Source organism: Pleurodeles waltl, chromosome 1_2 (genome assembly GCF_031143425.1).
Source record: "Pleurodeles waltl isolate 20211129_DDA chromosome 1_2, aPleWal1.hap1.20221129, whole genome shotgun sequence".
Lineage (NCBI taxonomy): Eukaryota > Metazoa > Chordata > Amphibia > Caudata > Salamandridae > Pleurodeles > Pleurodeles waltl.
In genome coordinates, this window is record NC_090437.1 from 1,133,414,065 (window position 1) to 1,133,434,656 (window position 20,592).

A 20,592-nucleotide genomic window follows, 5' to 3' on the forward strand; every position below is an offset into this window, starting at 1 on the left:
GGGAGGTGGTGTCAGTAGGTGGAAAAATCAAGATACAAAGTCCTCTGGGGATGTGGTCATTTTCCAAATATTTTTTGAGGGAGGCCACCTCCCACCATTTAGCAGTTTCCTTTTTAAGTGATTTTTCCAATGCCAGGAAAGTGCTTTTAGCAGATGCAAAATTAGTGTTAGCTGAGTTGGGAGTGCCAGCATCAGACGTGTTGAAGACTTGATCCAATTTTGAATTACATTGTTCCCTTCTGTTTGAGGTAAAAGACATCATGAAGAAAAGGCTTGCACAGGAAGTATATTCGTTAGCAGAAAGGCTTAAAAAAAGAGAAAGAGGGGTCCTGACGGATGACTTCCTGTAGAGAATGCCGTATTGTAAGGGCTGTGGGAACTAAAACCAGAGGACCTGGACCCCAGTCCTCCTGCTAGCCACAATACTGTATAAAGAAATGGTAACAGGGTCTCTTCACATGTTGTATATATATTTTTGTGTATAGATCTACTTCACAAATTGGGACATTTTTGTCCGAAGATTCTTCTATTGTGTGTCATATGGTAGTTATTCCTTACACTATTTCTAGCTTTAATATTGCTAGTATGCTTTGTTTGTGATCACACTTAATTCACATGAGTGCCAGCATGCTTTTTAGTTTTTCACTTCTTTACCCAGTCAGACATGACACTGAGTACAGCAATACGCATGTTATTTTCATGATTACACACTACTTCTAGTCGTACTCTCCACAGCAACAGCTTCTTAGTCGTGAACCCCCAGATGGGGTCACACTTGTATCACTACTCCTTTTTAAGTTGTTTTTCTTCACTATTTCATTTTCTCACCTTTTGGGAGCACGGCAGACAAGGATGTATGCTTCATCCGTCTGCAATTAGGATACTCACTCCTTGGTAGCACCACTCTCTAGTGTGTGATTGACCTTTAGTCTTACATAGTTTTTATATATAAATTTTTTCCAGCCTTGAGAAAGCCCATGCGTATTAGCAACAAGGGGCGAAACACGTGTTGGCTGTAACATCTTTGAACATTGGAAGCCTCTTTGTTCCTTGAATCAAATGACTGTGCCAATTGGAGCATTACATCGCTGAACATTGGAACTTGTATCTCATAATTAAAAACTAATGAACTGGACTCTTATCATGTTTTGCACATTTAATGCTATAAACTAGAAGAAACCTTTCTTGTGGGAGCTTACCATTTCTTTATACAGTATTGTGGCTAGCAGGAGGACTGGGGTCCATGTCCTCTGGTTTTAGTTCCCACAGCCCTTACAATACGGCATTCTCTACAGGAAGTCATCCGTCAGGACCCCTCTTTCTCTTTTTTTAAGCCTTTCTGCTAACGAATATACTTCCTGTGCAAGCCTTTTCTTCATGATGTCTTTTACCTCAAACAGAAGGGAACAACGTAATTCAAAATTGGATCAAGTCTTCAACACGTCTGATGCTGGCACTCCCAACTCAGCTAACACTAATTTTGCATCTGCTAAAAGCACCTTCCTGGCATTGGAAAAATCACTTAAAAAGGAAACTGCTAAATGGTGGGAGGTGGCCTACCTCAAAAAATATTTGGAAAATGACCGCATCCCCAGAGGACTTCGTATCTTGATTTTTCCACCTACTGACACCACCTCCCAAGAAAGTCTTCAGAAATGGGAAGATAATCTTAAAATGGCTTCAGTGAACATGATTCAACAACTTATTGAAATCTCTCAAGAACAGTATGAGCGACATAAACACGAGGTTGATCAACTTACCCAACGAATTGAAGAGGCTAATTGGGGAGATATTACCACTAAGAATTATGCTATTCTTTAAAACATAATTGACAACTACGAGTCTGATATAATTCAAAGAAAGAACCGCAAATTTAGAAGAGACCTCTGCGACTACCAACAGGGGAGAGTTTACACTTTTAGTAAAAAATACGACCATATTCAGGAGTCTAACCCCCCGTCTGACCTACCAAGTTGCCCAGACACTATTCCTTCTTCTGAAATAGAAACCTCTGATGATTCTGACAGGGAACTAGCCACAAGACCCAGGGTCAATTGTTTAGAGGAGGCACGGCGTCATTGCCTGGGAACCTTACAAGATACTCGGGCCAAACCACTAGATACCTCAACAGCCATACCGGGCACCTCAGGTATACAAACAAGGGCCCGCAGCAAGACTCTCCGATGCTAAAACAAGATGACCAACTAGTAGTTAATCTTTCTGATTATTCTCTGTCCCCCATAGAATCACACATTTTGAACAAAGGCCTGTCCTACTGTCCCACCAATTATTGGAATATTACCCAAACCAAAATTGACTTTTTCAAATTTGTTCGTCGACTTAAGCTTAAGTCTTTCTTTTCGTCCTTCATTTCTTCTTCCCCACCTTCTTCTCTCCCTTCTGACTCCAGTGACATTTCTGTTCAGGACCTTGAAGATATAGGGCTCTTGTGTAATTTGTCCAATACCTCTGAATCCGATCTTTCTCTCTCATCACTAGCACACGATCTAGATTTAAATATCAATCAGTATCATCCCATGGACCTCAGACCTAAGTCCACTTTTACTCCTACTCTCCCAGCTGGGAACTCCATTGATCTTTTCTCAACAGCAGTTTTGAGAGACCTTGACACAGCATACTCACGCTACTGCCATAAACGCAAATATTTCCCATCAAACATCAATCGCCAACAAGCAATAGCCTTAACTAAAATAAGGAGCAACCCTAATATCATTATCAAGGAAGCTGACAAGGGAGGGAATATTGTTATCCTTAACACTACCGATTACCTCAAAGAGGCCTACCGACAACTCCATGACTCTAAGTGCTATAAACGCCTCACCTCTAATCCAACAGCACAAATACAACAGAAATTATCTGCCCTTCTTGACTATTGGCTTTCCCGCCAAGTCATTTCACACAAAGATAAATCTGCCCTGTTCCTACCCCACCCTACGATTCCCACTCTATATCTTCTACCAAAAATTCACAAAAAAGAACTTCCTCCGAAAGGCAGGCCAATTATATCTGGTGTGAACTCAATCTGTTCCAAATTAGGGACTCTAATCGATCATGTACTGCAACCATTCATGACCAATTTACTATCTTTCGTGAGAGACACTAAGGATATAATTAAAAAACTCCAAGACATTGATTGGCAATCTGATTATCTACTCGTCACTATCGATATAGTCAGTCTCTATACATCTATTAAACATCAAGATGGCTTAGAAGCAGTCAAAACTATTCTCTCAACCAAACCGGTGACATTTACTGCACACAACTTAATGATTCTTGACATGCTCCAGTTCTGTTTGGAAAATAACTATTTCCTGTTTGATGGTCATTTTTATCTACAATTACAAGGGACGGCAATGGGGGCCAAATTTGCGCCTCCGTATGCCTGCATTCTCATGGGTGCAGTAGAACGGGAATGGCTCTGGAGTGAAAGGAATGAACATTTCTCCCAACATATCATCTACTGGGGGCGCTACATTGATGATATCCTGCTGATTTGGCAAGGGCAAAAGGCTCTTTTGACTAATTTTCTTCAGTCCCTTGTACCCAATAAATGGGACATAGACATCACATATCACATTTCGGATTCGCAGGTTGAGTATCTAGATCTTTTGATCTATGTAGACAATGATAAATTGCAGACTAGATTTTTCAGGAAACAGACAGCGGCGAATTCAGTTTTGCATACAACTACCTGCCATCCTCCTAGTATAATCAAAAATATCCCAAAAGGCGAGTACAGACATGCCAGAATGAATTGTACTGATTTGAGTGACTATAACTTTTTTTCCTCACAAATAACAGTGAGACTCCTATCTAGGGGGTATAACTATAAGATCTTGAATTCATCTAAAGACAAGTTAGCTAAACTGGACCGTAATAAGATGATCAATTCTACACACCGGCGAAAAAAGGATACAACTATTGGTCTGATTACTGATTTCCATAATGGTCATCATTCCATCCGCAAGTATTTACGGAAACATTGCCACTTACTGTACAACAACCCTTCCATTCAACAATACATTTCTCATCATCCACAAATTGGGTTCCGTCGAGCCCCCAATCTTAGGGATAAACTCTGCCCGGCCTTCCTCCAACTGAAATCCCCTGGACTTCTCTTTCCGAAACCAAAGGGGTTCTACACCTGCACCAAATGTTCAACATGCAAACTAGGCCTTAATAGATCCACTACGACCAATATTAATGGCAAGGAATTTATTATTAAAGACTTCATCAACTGTGAGAGTACCAATGTTGTTTATCTAATTTTTTGTCCCTGCCAAAAGGCCTACATTGATAGCACCATTCGTCCTTTAAAAATTCGAATCCAAGAGCATTATCGCAATGTCCTTAAACTGGAGGCCAAGGCACCTCTTGTGGAACACTTTCAAGAATTTCATTCTAATGAGCGCACCTTTACTTTCTGTGGTCTTCAACGTATTACACTGTCCCCAAGGGGGGGCAACTTACATCTACGTTTACGTCAAGAAGAAAGTCGGATGATCATTCATTATGATACAGTGAACACTGGTCTAAATAAGGACCATGAGTGGCATTATTGGCTGCTTTAATGCGATTGATGTGCCTCATACACAATATTTCTGCTTATTTGTATAGACTTTTTTTATCCGTTTCACTGTGGCACAATTTTTGTATCTATTTGTGTCTGATGTAATTCTTTTTCTACTGTTTTCTTACTATGTCTGCTATCTGCTTCCATTCTTTTTCTCTTCTCTTAGTTTCCCTTTTTTCTGTTTATTTGGATAGCTTTATTTTTTGATTTCATATGTTTTGGGTTCTGTCCAACTTCCCAACTATGCATGTAGCTTCCCTTTAATTACTTATACTTTACACTTTTTCTCTTATTACTATTACTTTTTTTTTTCTTATTGTATATATTTCACTTTGCCCGGTTATTCTGGTCCTAACTTTCCCCTTTGCAAAATGGTGCCGCTTTTTCTAGCTCTCTCTAGCTCTTGACAACGGTTTTTCAGTCCTTCCTCTGTTTCTGTGTCTTTGAACAGAGGAAGGACTACCGCTATTTAACGCGGTTCTCCCCGACGCGTCCCCAGCGATTAACCGCAGGGCGCGTCGGGACGTTTTTCCGCTTCTTCCGTTTTTTAGGTAAGTCCAGAATCTCACCAGTCTTTTGCACAGTATTGCAGGTCTTCGGGTGGCCCCACTTTGGCCCCTTTCACTATGTTACCGCTCCTCTCTGACTATATTACTATCCTTTCAGTCCCTCCTCAGATCCTGTATTACTGAACAGAGGAAGGACCACCGCTATCTAATGTGGTTCTCCCCCGGCGCGTCCTCTACAATTACTTGCAGGACACGTCGGGACGTTTACCGTTTAATCGGTATTTGTATAAGTCTACCAGCCCTCCTATAGAACTGCAGGCCTTCAATTGTTCTTTCTCTGTAACTGTTTTAATTTTTGCATCGACTACTGTTCCATGACACTTTTCACTTGAAGGAAGTTTAAAATTGGCCTCCATTTGTATGTTTATATTTTCGGACAGTCATCATTTAATTTTGGGTAGTCTATTCACGAGCTTACCGTATTCCTTCTTTATATGTGTGCTTAGAATGGGATATTGTATGTTTTTACCGAGTATGGTTCATTTACTATCTGTAAAACATTTTGCACCGGGGTCTCTTCACATGTTATATATGTATTTTTGTGTATAGATCTACTTCACAAATTGGGACATTTTTGTCCGAAGATTCTTCTATTGTGTGTCATATGGTATGTTACCAACATAGGTTATTCCTTACACTATTTCTAGCTTTAATATTGCTAGTATGCTTTGTTTGTGATCACACTTAATTCACATGAGTGCCAGCATGCTTTTTAGTTTTTCACTTCTTTACCCAGTCAGACATGACACTGAGTACAGCAATACGCATGTTATTTTCATGATTACACACTACTTCTAGTCGTACTCTCCACAGCAACAGCTTCTTAGTCGTGAACCCCCAGATGGGGTCACACTCGTTTCACTACTCCTTTTTAAGTTTTTTTTCCTCACTATTTCATTTTCTCACCTTTTGGGAGCACGGCAGACAAGGATGTATGCTTCATCCGTCTGCAATTAGGATACTCACTCCTTGGTAGCACCACTCTCTAGTGTGTGATTGACCTTTAGTCTTACATAGTTTTTATATATAAATTTTTTCCAGCCTTGAGAAAGCCCTGGCGTATTAGCAACAAGGGGCGAAACACGTGTTGGCTGTAACATCTTTGAACATTGGAAGCCTCTTTGTTCCTTGAATCAAAAGATTGTGCCAATTGGAGCATTACATCGCTGAACATTGGAACTTGTATCTCATAATTAAAAACTGCTGAACTGGACTCTTATCATGTTTTGCACATTTAATGCTATAAACTAGAAGAAACCTTTCTTGTGGGAGCTTACCATTTCTTTATTCAATTACTTTCAGCCCTTGACCTCATGAAAGGAGACCTGAATGTCTTACAACAAGTACAAGCTCAATACCAGCCATCATACAACTAAATTGGGCATTACAAATACTGCACTGGTTTTCTGCCTTACCAGCTTCTACAGGAAACAGCCTCATTTGAATTCTGTAATTTGACACACAAAAAACAATGGGCAAGAAAAAGTCCATTTGTATGCTATTAAATATAGAACAAGTCGAGGATGCACTATTTACAGTCAGTGACATGCCACCTATCACCTGGTTAATCCATGGTATTTCTTCTTTACGGATAACCACTTTTCATTTTCATTACTGTCAAAAATATAAATCTGTTGGATGGTATGAAAAGATGCACAATTCACAATTGTTCCATTCATGGAAATTCCCTTTTAGCCACCTATGTTTAAATGAAAATGAGGATGACCCTGTGTATATCAATACAGCAAATTTAAGAAATCCCCTGGGATACTCCCTTTCGCATGACACCTTATCTTTCCCACATAATGTGTGACACTTTGATGCCAGGGTTAAGCTGTACCTTATCTGTTTCCCACTTGCATCCATTCCTCTTCATTATTAGCTTTTGGCTAATTTCTTTTATTTATTTCTAACACATTGTACTTGCTGTGGGTTGGAACCTGATCAGCTCTATTTGATAATGGTTTCAGAAACAATTAAATGTTGTGAAAAAACCTTGTTTCCTCCGCCTAAAAATGGTATTAGAAATATTCCTTTGCCTAGTATACGATGCTTGCTGTGTGAGGAGATAGACTTGCAGCAGATTATATTTATTTTATGTGCAAGTGGTGCAGTTCCACCAAGGGTCCAGGCCCTGAAGGGCACCTCTTGGGGGTCAGGAACTAGGAGATGAGCCCAGGAGCTGTGGGGAGTATGTTATGTCCCTGAGGCTCAGATCAGGAGGCTAGGAGACTAGCCCTTTGAGTCACTCTGGGGTCCTGGTTAAAGATGAAATTGTGGGTCCAGTTCTTCTTCCCCATGCAAGAGGGCAGCAGGCAGTACACCTTCAGAGTAGCAGACTAGCAGAATGGCAATCCTTTCAGCAACATAGCAGTCCTTCCTTGCAGAGTATCCACAGTTCTAGAAATGTACTGTAATGGTTGTGTCTGAGGTCCAGTACTTATACCCTGGTGCCCTGGCTCTGGTAGGGGACAACCTCTAGACATTGGCTTTAAAGTGCAAGGAATTCCCTGCATCCTCTGCCCTGGCTCCAAGCTGTGAGGAGTGACAATACAGGGTTGTTAAATCTTTTGTGTGTCGACAAGACAGAGCCTATGCAGGTGTAAGTGAGGCTGCATCCAGTTCTTCACTCCCATTCTGCCTGGGATGGTCCATCAAGTCACATTTCGGCTCCCACTGTGTTTGGCTGTCTAGAAGGAATACACAAAGCCCAACTGACAACTACACCTAGTCACGTGACCAGAGACAGGCAGCAGGCACCAAATGTCTAAAGTAAGAAAATGCCATTTTTCTAAACGTGGCATTTTCTGCATCTCAATTTAAAATCCGACTTCACCATAAGTAACGATTTTAAATTGAGTCTCCAAAGACACCAAACTTGAATAAATTATCTCTTCCTATTTGGAAATGACATTTATAAAATGCAATAAAGCAACTTGAGTGTTAGCCTATGGAAGAGGTAGGCCTCAGAGTACTCAAAAATTAATTTAAGAGTTCCTACCAGGACATGTAAATCCTAATTAAATGTATATGTCCAATTTTTTAATACACTGCACCCTGCCCTCTGGGCTGTCCTGCGTCTACCCTAGGGGTAAACCATGTCTATTAAAAAGGAAGGTTGGGCCTGGCAAAAGGTTTGTTTTGCCAGGTCAAAAACATAGTTTAATATGACCCACACAGGCTGCAGTGGAAGGCCTCAGACATGTTAACATGGCTACTTCAGTGGGTGGCACTATCAGTGTTGCAGGTCCACAAACATTAAAAAACTAAATGGGGAGTGATCAAATTCAGGAATCAGGGGGAGGGATCAATACAAATTTGCAACAACAAATGCCCCCCATCTACCTTAGATGTAACATTAATTGCAGTAGGCCTCTTAACAATTCCAGGTCCCTTTTCAATAGAACCATTCTATATTATTCCGAAATCACTTGCAATCTTCCCGTTCACATGAGTACGAAGAAAATTATAAAAGATTTTGGAAATAGAATGATTTATCCAAATGGGGCCCGGAGTTGTTACGATGCCTACTGAAATGAATGTTATATCTATTGTTGATGGGGGTTATTTGATGTGGGGAATTTATATTGATCACTCCCCCAGGTCCTAAATTGGATGACACCCTTTTAGGTTTTTTATGTTAAGTGTGGGCATTAGCACATGAGGAAAGTCTTGTTATATTACTTACATTCCTTTTTTTTAAACTGAAGGTAAGTTTTAAGTTTGAAATCTTTTTCTGTCACCTGTCTGTGCAGCTCCCTCATTTGTGCGTTTAGAAAAATATTTATGAAGTCTACTAAAGCTAATCACCATTATTCTGAACCTATAGAGTATGTCAGAACCAAACAATCTCAGCTTCAGAGAGGAAGAGATTGAAGAACTTCTCAAAAGACCTTCTACCTTGAAGGTAGGGGTCAGCACACAAAATGTGATTCAACAGCTCTAGGTGGAGAAATTTACACGTCTGAAGATAAACAGATGATCAGGAAGGTTCTTCTAGAACATCTATGGGCAGGCACAATTCCTTTGGGATTACAAGTCAGGAAGCCGGAGTATATCAGTGATTTCAGCCACATTGGAACTAAATGCTCCCAAGATTGGATGTGTAAATAGCGGAGTGATTGAGTAAAAAAGAGCTGTAACTCATTAAAGAACTGGAGGAAGCCCTGCTAAGAAAAAACACAATTGAGGATGTTAACATGCTTCTCAGTAAAAGTAAAAAGTATCTGTCAGACTTTAGAAAAATACGAAAGCTTTTAAGAGCACAAACCTACAGAAGGACATTTCACATTTTTCAATTGTAAAAGTACATCCTTACCTGAATAAGGATTGTAAACGACCAGACAACATAAGAGCACTTGCTATCAAGGGCGGAGCAGAAGAAAATGAATTACTTTCTCAAATACCTCATTTTATTCTGATGGCTAAAACAATTGTGAGCCCACTGCCAGTGGTGTTCAGAGCCATCAAGGAGGTGTTTTATTTAGGGAAAGGACGCAGGAGAGGCCGAGGAAGGGGCAGAGAGAAGAGATGTCAGAACCTGAATCAAGGGATGGCAAGGATAGCCACAGGCGACAAATCTACATGTATTAAAAATAATCTATCAAAGGAGGAACATCAAGCTTTACTCAAGATGTGTGAGGAAATTATCAAGCCTGCCAATAAACTGGGTGCAATCGTCATCATGGACAGACCCGCATATGAAGATAACATTTTGAGGGAGCTAAATAATGATGAACACTATAAAAAATTCAGGTGATCCATCTCCAGTTATCGTGAGGCAGACCTCTGAGATAATAAGTAAAGGCAGGAATGGAGGATGGCTGTCTACAATGAAGAAGGATACCTGGTAAATAAACGAGTCCAAGTCCCTACTTTCTATATCCTCTCCAAAAATTCATAAGAATCCCTTGAGTTCATAGGTCCAACCGATAATTTCACGAGTTAACTCAATATTTGAACACGTGGATGTATTCATGAAGCTTCCCATTGGAGATATCCTGAGCTACCTGAAAAATACTACAGACGCCATCAATCATCTTGAGATTGCTGAACTTAATGAAATAGAAGACACATTAGTCACCCTGGATATCGTGTGCTTGTACATAAATATAACACAAGTGATTGCGTTGGAAGCTATGGAATATTTTTTTTATAGGAGGCAAAGTCCACACGTGGGACTGACAGATTACATTCTGGAGTTGGTAACGACCTGTTTCAAATACAATTTTTTTAGTTTCAACAAGGAATTCTATCTTCAAGTGAAGGGGACAGTTATGGGCTGTGCCTTCGCGCTGGAGATGGCCATTATATTTATGGCTCTGTATGAGGAAAAATTGATTTTCAAAAATAATCCCCATTGAGCATCCAATCATCTTCTGGAAACGCTAGGATGAAGTGTTGATGAAATGAAAGGGTCCAACAGCTGCCACTCAGCTGGTTAAACTCCAGACGTTTAGACATACAATTCTCGATGTCTTACAACAAAAAGGAAACTCATTTCCTTGATTTGACAATTGATTGTATACCTCCCTATTTACGAATGAGAGTGACCACAATACCCTCCTCCACTACGCTAGCTTTCATCAAAGGCACTTGAAAGATAACGTACCATGCAGCCAGTTTCTTCACATTAGTAGAAATTGTCATAAACAAATAAATTACTTCAGAAATGCTAATATGCTCACGCTGAAACTACAAGAGCGACATTACCCAACGAAACTACTGAAAAGGGATATGAAACGTGTCTGATTTGCACAAAGAGAACATTTGTTACACCCAGGAAGCAAAAGATAAACAAATCAGCTAGTTTGTATTACAGCATTTTCATGAGTGACTAATCTATTAAAAAATGTCATTGTTAAGAACTGGAATATAGTCCAAGATTACAACAATTTTAGGAGTAACCGAGCTTTGTATTCAAACGAAATTAGGATATTCGTCATAAGGTAGAGCGATTTAACACAACAAGGAACATTCAAACAAACAACATACAATCATTCCTTAATTTTTCAACACTGAAGAGTCATCACAAGTGCAGCAGCTGCTCGACTTTTGAAAACATGAATAAAAGTGAAAAATTCTATTATAAGGGACTAAAAACCAAACACTCAGAATTCATAAACTGCATCACAAGGAATGTGGTGTATTGTGCGCTGTGCCCTTCTGGTACATAGGAAAGAAATCAGGAAATACAAGTAAAACAGCTTAAATCCTGAATTAGTTGTAAAAGATTACATGCACCTATGGCTCAACTTTGTGTGGAAATGAATCACTCAGTGTCTGATATGCAGTTGACAGTGCTTGGACACGTCAGAGGCTTCAGTCTGAAGCGCAGATAATATTACGCATACAACAATAGAAAATGGTTTAAATGGACTGTCTGAGATCGGTAATTTCTTCGCGTGACCACTTGTTGTTGGCCAAAGATTTTGTAGTTTCTTTTTTCAAGTGAAATACAAAACATGACAGTTTGTCTCCTGAGTCCTCGTTATACACACTATTAATCCCTATCAAGTTGAGGTTAATATTCACTCTTTCAAGACAGGAAACAATTGGTTTCCAAACTGATGTTACAACCATCATTTCTCCCATATGATTTATGGAGTGATTTGAGTTCAATCAAGTAAGCAACCCGTTACATGGTGCGCGGCTAGGGCGTTAGGTAAGTAAATCTGAACTATATTTCACATCCACTGTCATGTGACTCTGAGTTTACTAGATGCACTCAGCCGCGACGCCTACAGCCACGATTTTATAAGCCCTACGCCTATCCGAGCCACCAAATGAGGGTTAAACCAAACCCTCATGTGACGGTGGAAGAGGGACACCTTTACTGAAGAAAGCATTTGATGCCCTGGAAACACCACGATTTATGCACAGTAGCGACCTCATGTATGTAAGTGATGCCAAGACTCTAAAAATTAGCATGTATGCCAAACCCTCAGCTCTTTCATCCCTGCTAAATGCTTCGCACTCTGCAGTTTGTCTCACAAGATGTTATTCTACTTTTTAGGCTCCCTGTGAGTGCAACATGGGGCTTTGCGTGTATGCTACACTATAAACATTGAAGGTAATCTATAATGCCTTGCTCCTTGGCAACATATTTTATTATACTTGTTGCTAAGACTGACAATATATTGGGCTCTTTTTATCTTTCGGGTGTGGCCTTCCATGTTTCATTGTGAAAGCATGTTTGGTAAAGGAATATGCTTGGTAAATTTCACCCGCCACCCCCCATCCTGCACCTAATGCCCAATACCCCAACCCTTTAAACAGCCCTTTCCCCCCACCCTCAGCCCTAAAACCGACCCCATCCTGTCCATAAAACTACCCCGATCCGAACCGCCCTAAGCCCTAAAACTGACCCCCGCCCTGAGCCCTAAAACTTACCCCACCCTTCCCTTAAAAGTACACCAGCCCCCCACCGTAAGCCCTAAAACTGACCTTGCACTGCCCTTAAAACTATCCTGAGGCTTCCGCCCTGAGCCTTACAACTGACCTGCCCTGCCTTTAAAACTACCCCTTCACCTCCCCCCGGCCCTGAGGCCTAAAACCCTGCCCATTCCTAATAACCACCCTGACCCCAATTCCCCTGCCCTCAGCCCTAAAACAGACCCCCACCACTGGAAACTTCCCCTCCACCCTACCCTTAGCCCTAAAACCCAGCCCCAGCAACTACCCTGACCCACCCTGCCCTGAGCCTTAAAAACCTGTCCTCTTTACAAAAAAAAAACTAACCTGCCCTAAGCCCTAAAACCACTCCTACCTCTAAAAACTTCTTTCCCAAACTCAGCCCCAGCCCCAATTACCTCTCCCAATCCTTCCTGTTGCTCTCTCCGCTCTCTGGCCCCTTCCTAAAAATTACTCAGCACGCCACCCCTAAAAACTGTTCCATCCCCCCTTTAAACTACCCAACACCGTGCCCTCAGCCCTAAAACCCTGTCCCCTTTTAGAAAGCTACCCTGACACCCCACTCACCCTGAACCCTAAAACAGCCCCACCCCTAAAAACTACCCCAACCCAGCCCAAATCCCCTTTTGTTCTTCCTCTTCTGTTCTTCTCCGTCCATCCGCAAAGCTAGATCACACATGTTCTCTGCCTTAACTATGTATATGTATAGTTTAGGCATATGCATGGTTAAGGCAGTGAACAGGAGAGACATGGTTGAGGTAAGCATTGTTACGCTTGTGGGAAAAAGACATGCATGCCTTAGCCTGCATTGTTAAGGCTGTTCCCTGTTTTAGGTGTCAGGTGGGTCAGGAATACTGTTGGTCCCTTTAAGGTGGCATAAGGCACAATGCCTGGGCAGGCCTGCATGACCACAATTGTTTGAGAAAAAAAATAATCCCTGCTGTCTAGTGGGCTTTTTAAACCCGGGGGGGGGGGGGTAGTGAAGTTAAATCCCCCAATCTGTCCTTCACAGGGGCAGAAAGACTGGTGGATCCTTTAGGGGTGTAGGTAAAGTCATTCAAATGGGCAGGTTTTCCCCACCGATACTTGCTTGGGGGAAGAAAAAAAATCTCTAGTGTCTAGTAGGCTTTTTGTCCCCCTGCAAGAATGATTGTGTAAAACCTGCAATTGGCTCCTCCGTGGAGACAGATGGTCTGTTGGGCCCTTTAAGGTTTACATTCAGGTGTGTAGTAGGCTCTCAGGCACAACCACCCTGCTGGCAGAATGCAGAACAATAACACAGTCAGCTCCACAGGGAGGCAGAAAAACTGTTGAGCTCTTTTGGGGGTCCTGGTCAGGCCCGATTCATGGGTAGGATGCTCCACCCCTTTTTGAAAATATATGTATTGCATGGCACCTTATTAGGTTACTTCTGCCCACTCCTCAGGAGCATATTGCAATAAATGCCCCAATTGCCTGCCCCAGGGGGCCAGTAACACAATGTTCTTAACATTTTAGGGGTAGCACTTGCCCATGCCCCAGGTTGCCACACCCCACCCCAAAGGCCATTCTTGGTTCCCAGTGTGATTTTTACCCCCATTCCATGGAGCACAAATGGGGGTTAAAGGTTTAAAGCCCCCATCAATCTGCCCTCCTGAAGGGTGGAAACACTTTTGTGGCATTTGTGGGATGAGGACAAGACCTGATGTCAAATCCAGTGGGTATGCAAAGTAACCTGATTTCACCCTAATTCAATTGGTGGGAAGAACTTCAAGGCCAGGAGCAATATTAGTTTAAACAGAGACCAAACCGGGCCTCAAATAAATTGTAGATTGATTACAAAACCATGGAATCGTCACTCCCTGCCTATCAGCAATTAACATCCCAATTGTTCTGGTACTGATGCCACATAAACATTAGAGATTAGTTCTGGATCAAATAAAAATTTGAATCAACATTGTAAAACCTATCCCATCCGAAGGACAAGAAGTACTGGATTCATATGGTAACTCACATGCACAAATTTAAAAACCAAAATCCACATAGCAAAATGGTTTGAGACCCAGAGCATATTTGCTGATCAGGTGTAAAATCAGCTGTACAGGTAATGTAGAGGCTGTCTTCTTGCCACAAACTAAGAATGACTCTGAAATACCCTGAGCAGTCCAATGATCACAAACAAAAGAAGGTCACCTGCTTTCCGGGATACAATTGGATCCATAAGCTTGCTATTCCAAAAATGAATGACTCAGAAACACCCACTCAATGAAACTGAGTGTAGGAAGCTGGCTCTGTATATACTATATCAAAATGAGATATAGGGCCTCATTACGACTTCGGCAGTCTTACTTAAAGACCGCTGAAGCCGCGGGCGCCACTATACCGCCAGTCCTGGCAGTATATGTGGCTCCCTACTATGACTTTTCCACTGGGCCAGCGGATGGAAACAGCATTTCAAAATTCGGGCAGTGAAATGCGCGATGGGGCTGTGCCTGGGGGCCCCTGCACTGCCCATGCCAAGTGCATGGACCGCTGCCCTGGGGGTTATGACCACCTTGCGGAAGCCTGGCGGTCAGTTGGAGGGGCCGGCGGTATGGCCGTGGCTAATGCGCCATGGTCATAATTCACTGCCGGTACACCGCCAGCCTATTGGCGGTGTTACCGCCAGTGTACCTCTGGCCGCCAGGGCAGTAATGAGGCCCATAGTGCGCACAGAGTACAATGATTACCAAGTTGCAGATAAGTACTTCAATAGATTAATATTTCACACACGTATCAACAGTACTTTGTTTGGAACCGAAACGTTATACAGTTTTCGAAATATTGGCAATCACCTGGTTTAAAACTTGACACTGCAATTTTTCAGAAACATTTCCGCAGAGGAAGAAAAGTTAGATAGTTTTACAGGTAAGTACAACACTTACAGTTCCAGTCTCCATGGGTTAGGAAGTCCACAGGTTGAGGTTCCTGTTAACCCCAAATACCCACCATCAGCAACACGGGGCCGGCCAGGTGCAGAGGTCAAACGGTAGGCAAAATAACATGGGCTCCTATGGAGACTCGGGACACTCGGTTTCAGTTCTGTAGGCAGGTAAGTACCCTCGTCTTCGGAGGGCAAACCTGGGAGGTTTAGAGCCCCACTGGGGGTACCACAAGTAGGCACCAAACATACACCCTCAGCGGCGCTGGGGCAGCCGTGTGCAGGGTGCAAACAAGATGTCGGGTCTCCAATGATTCTCAATGAGGGGACCCTGTGGGTCACTCAGAGGCTGCAGGCGAGGTACAGGGGGTCGTCTCGGGCAGATCACAGGCTGGACAAGGAGGAGGGCTGCCTGGTGAACGTTGCTGCACCGGAAGTCCGGTTCTCCAAGGCCTGGGGGCTTCAGGTGCAGTGTGTCTTTAGGCATCGGATATCTTCAGCCGGAGGTATATTGCACCCTGCCTATGCAGGGGGCATGCAGGGGGCATGTTTGAGGGTGAAGGAAGTGGAGCACAGGAGTTTTGAGGGAAGCTGGAAGTTCAGCTGGTGGATGATGTAGGATGGTCTGAGTTTGTGGAAGGCTTTGTAGGCATGGGTGAGTGTCTTGAGCTAACATCTTTTCTGGACAGGGAATCAGTGGGGTTTCCTGAGATGAGGGGTGATGTGGGTATGCTAGGGGAGCTCCAGGATGAGTTTGGCTGCCACATTCTGTATTATCTGGAGTCTTCTGAGGAACTGGGAGGAGATACCAGGTTAGAGCGCGTTGCCGTAGTAAAGGCGACTGGTGACGAGGGCTTGTGCGACAATCTTTCTGGTATTTACTGGGATCAACAAAAGATCTTGTGGAGTGTGTGGAGTGTGTGGAAACAGGAGGAGGCGACTGCATTGAGTTCTTGTTTCATAGTCAGTTGACATTTGAGGTTGTGTGCGTGGGCAGTCGGTGTGGAAGTGGGTTTGAGTTCTTCCGGCCACCAGCTGTGTTCCCAAAAGGAGGTGTTCTTTCCAAAGGTCCATACCTTGGTTTATCAGAGTTCAATTTGAGGCAGCTGTCTCTCACCTAGTTGGCTACATCAGCCATGGCATTGCGGAAGTTGGTTTAGGTGTTAGAGGGGTCTTTGGTGAGCGAGAGGATGAGCTGAGTGTCATCAGCATCGGGGATGACGATGAGTCCTTAGGATCTGACAATGTCCGGGGGGGGTCATGTAGATGCTGAACAGCGTCGGGCTGAGAGTTGATCTTTGGGGCACGATGCATATGATGTTCTTGAGAGTGGAGGTGAAAAGTGGTAGGTGGATGCTCTGGGTGCATCCTGAGAGAAATGAGGTGATCCACATGAGGGCGTGTTGTTGGGTGCCAGTTTTGTGAAGTCTGTCGATGAGGATTTGGTGGGCGACGTTGTTGAATGCTGCAGATAGGTCATGGAGAATGTTAACCACTGTTTTGCCTTGGTTGAGAAGGGTTCTGATGTCATCTGTTGCCACAATGAGCGTTGTCTCAGTGCTACGGTTAGTCTGGAAACCTGATTGTAATGCAACAAGTAAGTGGTTCTATTCTAGGTAGTCTTGAGCTGTTGGTTGATGGCCTTCTCCAGTACTTGGCTGGGTATGCCAGCAGCAAGATTGGCTGTTAGTTCTTGAGGTCGCTGGAGTCGGCTAAGGGCTTCTTTAGGAGTGGTCTGATCTCTGCATGGATCCAAGGTTAAAGAGATGGTGGGGCAGGGATCGGTGGGTGCCCTGGAGTGGATGGAAGACATGATGATAGTATTAGTTTGGACATCAAGTGGGGACCAGGTGGTTATGTCTTGGCTGGGGTTCACTGGAAGGATGAGGTTGTTGAGGCTGAAAGAAGTGGGTTGAGGGTTAACGTTGTTGTAGTTGTTGGCAGTCTTACTGTGGAAGTAGTCAGATGTTGAGTTGCAGAGTTGTTGGGAGGGGTGTTTTCTGTGGCAGTCGGGTTGGAGAATTCCTTGATGATCTTGAAAAGGCTGTGGAGTCGATGCAGACTGTGATGGCTGTTCGTTTGTCCTCCTTGATGCGCGCCTGTGGTAGTCGTTGAGTGCTGTTTCTGTGTGGCTCTGTCGGAGGGGTCCTTGGAGATGCGCTATCGCTTTTTGAGTAAAATATGTGTGTCTAGCCTATCAGAAAAAATAACTAGCTACAAAAAAGAAGTTGTCTCTGGGCAAAAGTGAGAAAGAACTGAATTTAACACATGAAGGTAGGCACAATGGAAACTGCTTTGCTGGTCAACAGAAGGCTGTGACAAAGACATAGAACATGTTTTCAAGGCCATCACTAGCTTCTGGTAAAAAAGTAGTTTCTTTCATCTGTTTTTCTAACTGAACTGTTTTCTTTCCTAGGTATGCCCTCAATGTATTGAAATGTGGTAGTTGGAGAGCCAAGTTTTTGCACTGGAAGGAGAACCCCTATGGTATGGCTCCTCAGTTTGTGATCATTAATTAAAATGTATACATTTATATTTTAACTAAATTGCAGAGTACCAAGTTATTTTTCTTACACAGCTCACAGCACCAGGTCACTGCTCAGCCACAAAAGAATTGCTATACTTAGTGGCAATGGGTGGACTTCATATTTTTCATTGAATAAAAAGCTGATTTTTAGCTAAACGGTATTAGCAGAAGTGCACACTGAAGTAGAAGTAAGTCTCCAATTTCCATACCCCTTTAGGCCTAGTTAAAAGGGGTCATTGAGCGAGCCAACACTATGCTTAAGCCCTGGACAATGAGGGTTTTAAATAATGGCGTGTCCTGGATAAATAACCTATATAATGCCCAGTCAGCCTTAATAATATACCAAGACATGTTTTGTTGAACCCTAAGCCTTATGAAATGTTGTTTGGAGTCAAAATGTATGTAGCTGATCATCCACAAGGGGAAAATCCAGATGATCAATTTGTGGTCTTTACAGGATTTACAACTTACTTGGCAATGCCTGAGCGAGGCTGATGCATCCCCTTTGTCATCTGCTGCAGTTGGATAGTTACCGTTGGAGAACTCATGGTTGAAGGATTGGGAAAGAAGGAGTTTGGCTACGCCCATTTGGAGCCAGTGCTACCCACAACAGAAACATGAAGGGTGATCTTGCCATCACTACCAGTGAAAAGAAAGGAACTTCAGTTGCTCATTGAATCAGTGAAACACTATCATGCAGTTGATCTTGAAGAGCCAACTAGTGCTGCTTACAAAGCTGACACATACTGTGCTATCAACAGTAACCATGCATAATGTGTCCCAGACAGAACCGCCTCTAAATGAAGAGCAACCAGGTCTACATACAGAGCATTGAGTGGTAAGTAATAAGCTGGCAGAAAAATGCCATTAGCATGATCACTGACATTAAATTTACAAATGACTGAAAATATGAAATAACAGTTCCAGAAAACTCACTTTGCTGTAGATGGGTATACTTTAGGTGTGTTATGGAGATATATGCAAAGCCCTTCTGGGCATATGTCTGTATAGTGTTGACACTGACCACATTTCTGATTTGGTTAACAATGGTGCTGTCCTTAATAAGGATGGTACATGACGGGTATGCTCCAAGAACTGAGAATCCAGATATAGGAGCAAGGTAGCTGAACAAATATGAAGGACTGCACAGAGTCACTATGATAGGGCTGGAATTAGTCTCAAGGTAACTGATAGCCATGTCTCTGCCAGATGTTGTGTAGCAGTTCTGCCCTGTATCCTTTCGGAAATCCAGCAGTTTCCTGAGGAAGGATGGGGGAAGGTCCAGCTTTGTAGGGTGGGTGGTAGACATAGGTTCCCATGCTCTGACCTTCCTACTTTTACACATAGTTCCAGCCCAAAATGCCATGGGTCAGAGCATTATCAAGATCTCAAAAGCCCACACTAAACATGGGCTATGAGGAATGAGATGTAATGTACCCCCACATCTAATGCGAAAACCCATTTTGAAGCAGGTAGTGTACCCACAAAAAACCCACTTACAGACGTTTGGTAGAACAAAATCTTCCTGCAACCAGATGGGTGATGCACATGATTTGCCTAGCATGCTGTTTGCTCCCTTTGATCCATGCAAATCTTTACATGAGCTTCCAACAGACCTGTCATGCAGGATTTGACACTGGGGGTCAAGAGGAGGGTTACATCTCCCTCCCTGCATATTCTATTGAACTCAGAAGAGCCATCTCTGGTCATTTAGGTAATGCCTATTATAATGCTGCAGGAGGAATTTCACATCTCATGCACACCTCATTCAAGGCTGAGCTCTGTTAGGGAATATCTGAACAACTAATACAAATTAGCCTCTTCAAAGCTCAAGCAGGGAAATGGTAACCTTCTAAAAGCTACTTTTTTTCAATATGTATTAAAAATCTGAGTTAGTGGTATTGATATAGACACTCTGGTTTTACACAGGACGGCTAGGCCTGCAGAGTAAAACTAGCTTTTTAGGCCTTGTCCCTGTAGGGAGACGACAATAATACTCCCCTTTCAAATACCATACATCCTAACTTGTGGGCTACAAGGCCTCCATAGAGGTAAATCTCTGTTATTTAAAAGGGAGGTTTTTACTCATCAAACAGGGTTATTTTAACAAGCAGCATTGCAGGTTTAAACTGCAGCAGTCAGGCTATATAGCAGGTCCGAAGGTTTAGTAGGTCTGAAGGTTCCTTATCACACTTGTCACACATTAAGTGCAGCAGTCCACAGATAACATTTCTATGCCATTGGTTCAGTTTGTACACCATATGCAACAGCCTAATAGGATAATTAAATTAGGTATTATCCAATTTCTGCATGGTGTAGGGGTCAACACATCTACACTGGGCACTGGACAGCAGTGCTTCAGTGTGCAGAATCTACAAACCAGCAATAAACGCCAGCCAAAAATGGGGGTGACCACACAAAAAAGTGCATTTTCTCACGATGAGAATGTTCAGGGAACACTTGTGGCAGTAGATTATGATCTTAAAATGATAAAAGAGAAAACATATTTAGATACCGAATTAGTAACTGCCTTTGAAACTGTAAAGGACACTTTAAAAAGCTACGAACATGAACAGAAAGAATATAAAGC

General features: G+C 42.6%; 1 protein-coding gene across 4 annotated transcripts in view; it reads right to left on the reverse strand.

The window, feature by feature from the left end:
* LOC138248803 (uncharacterized) overlaps positions 1-20,592 on the reverse strand; it is a 254,919-nt gene that overhangs the window by 55,782 nt on the left and 178,545 nt on the right. The window lies entirely within an intron of this gene.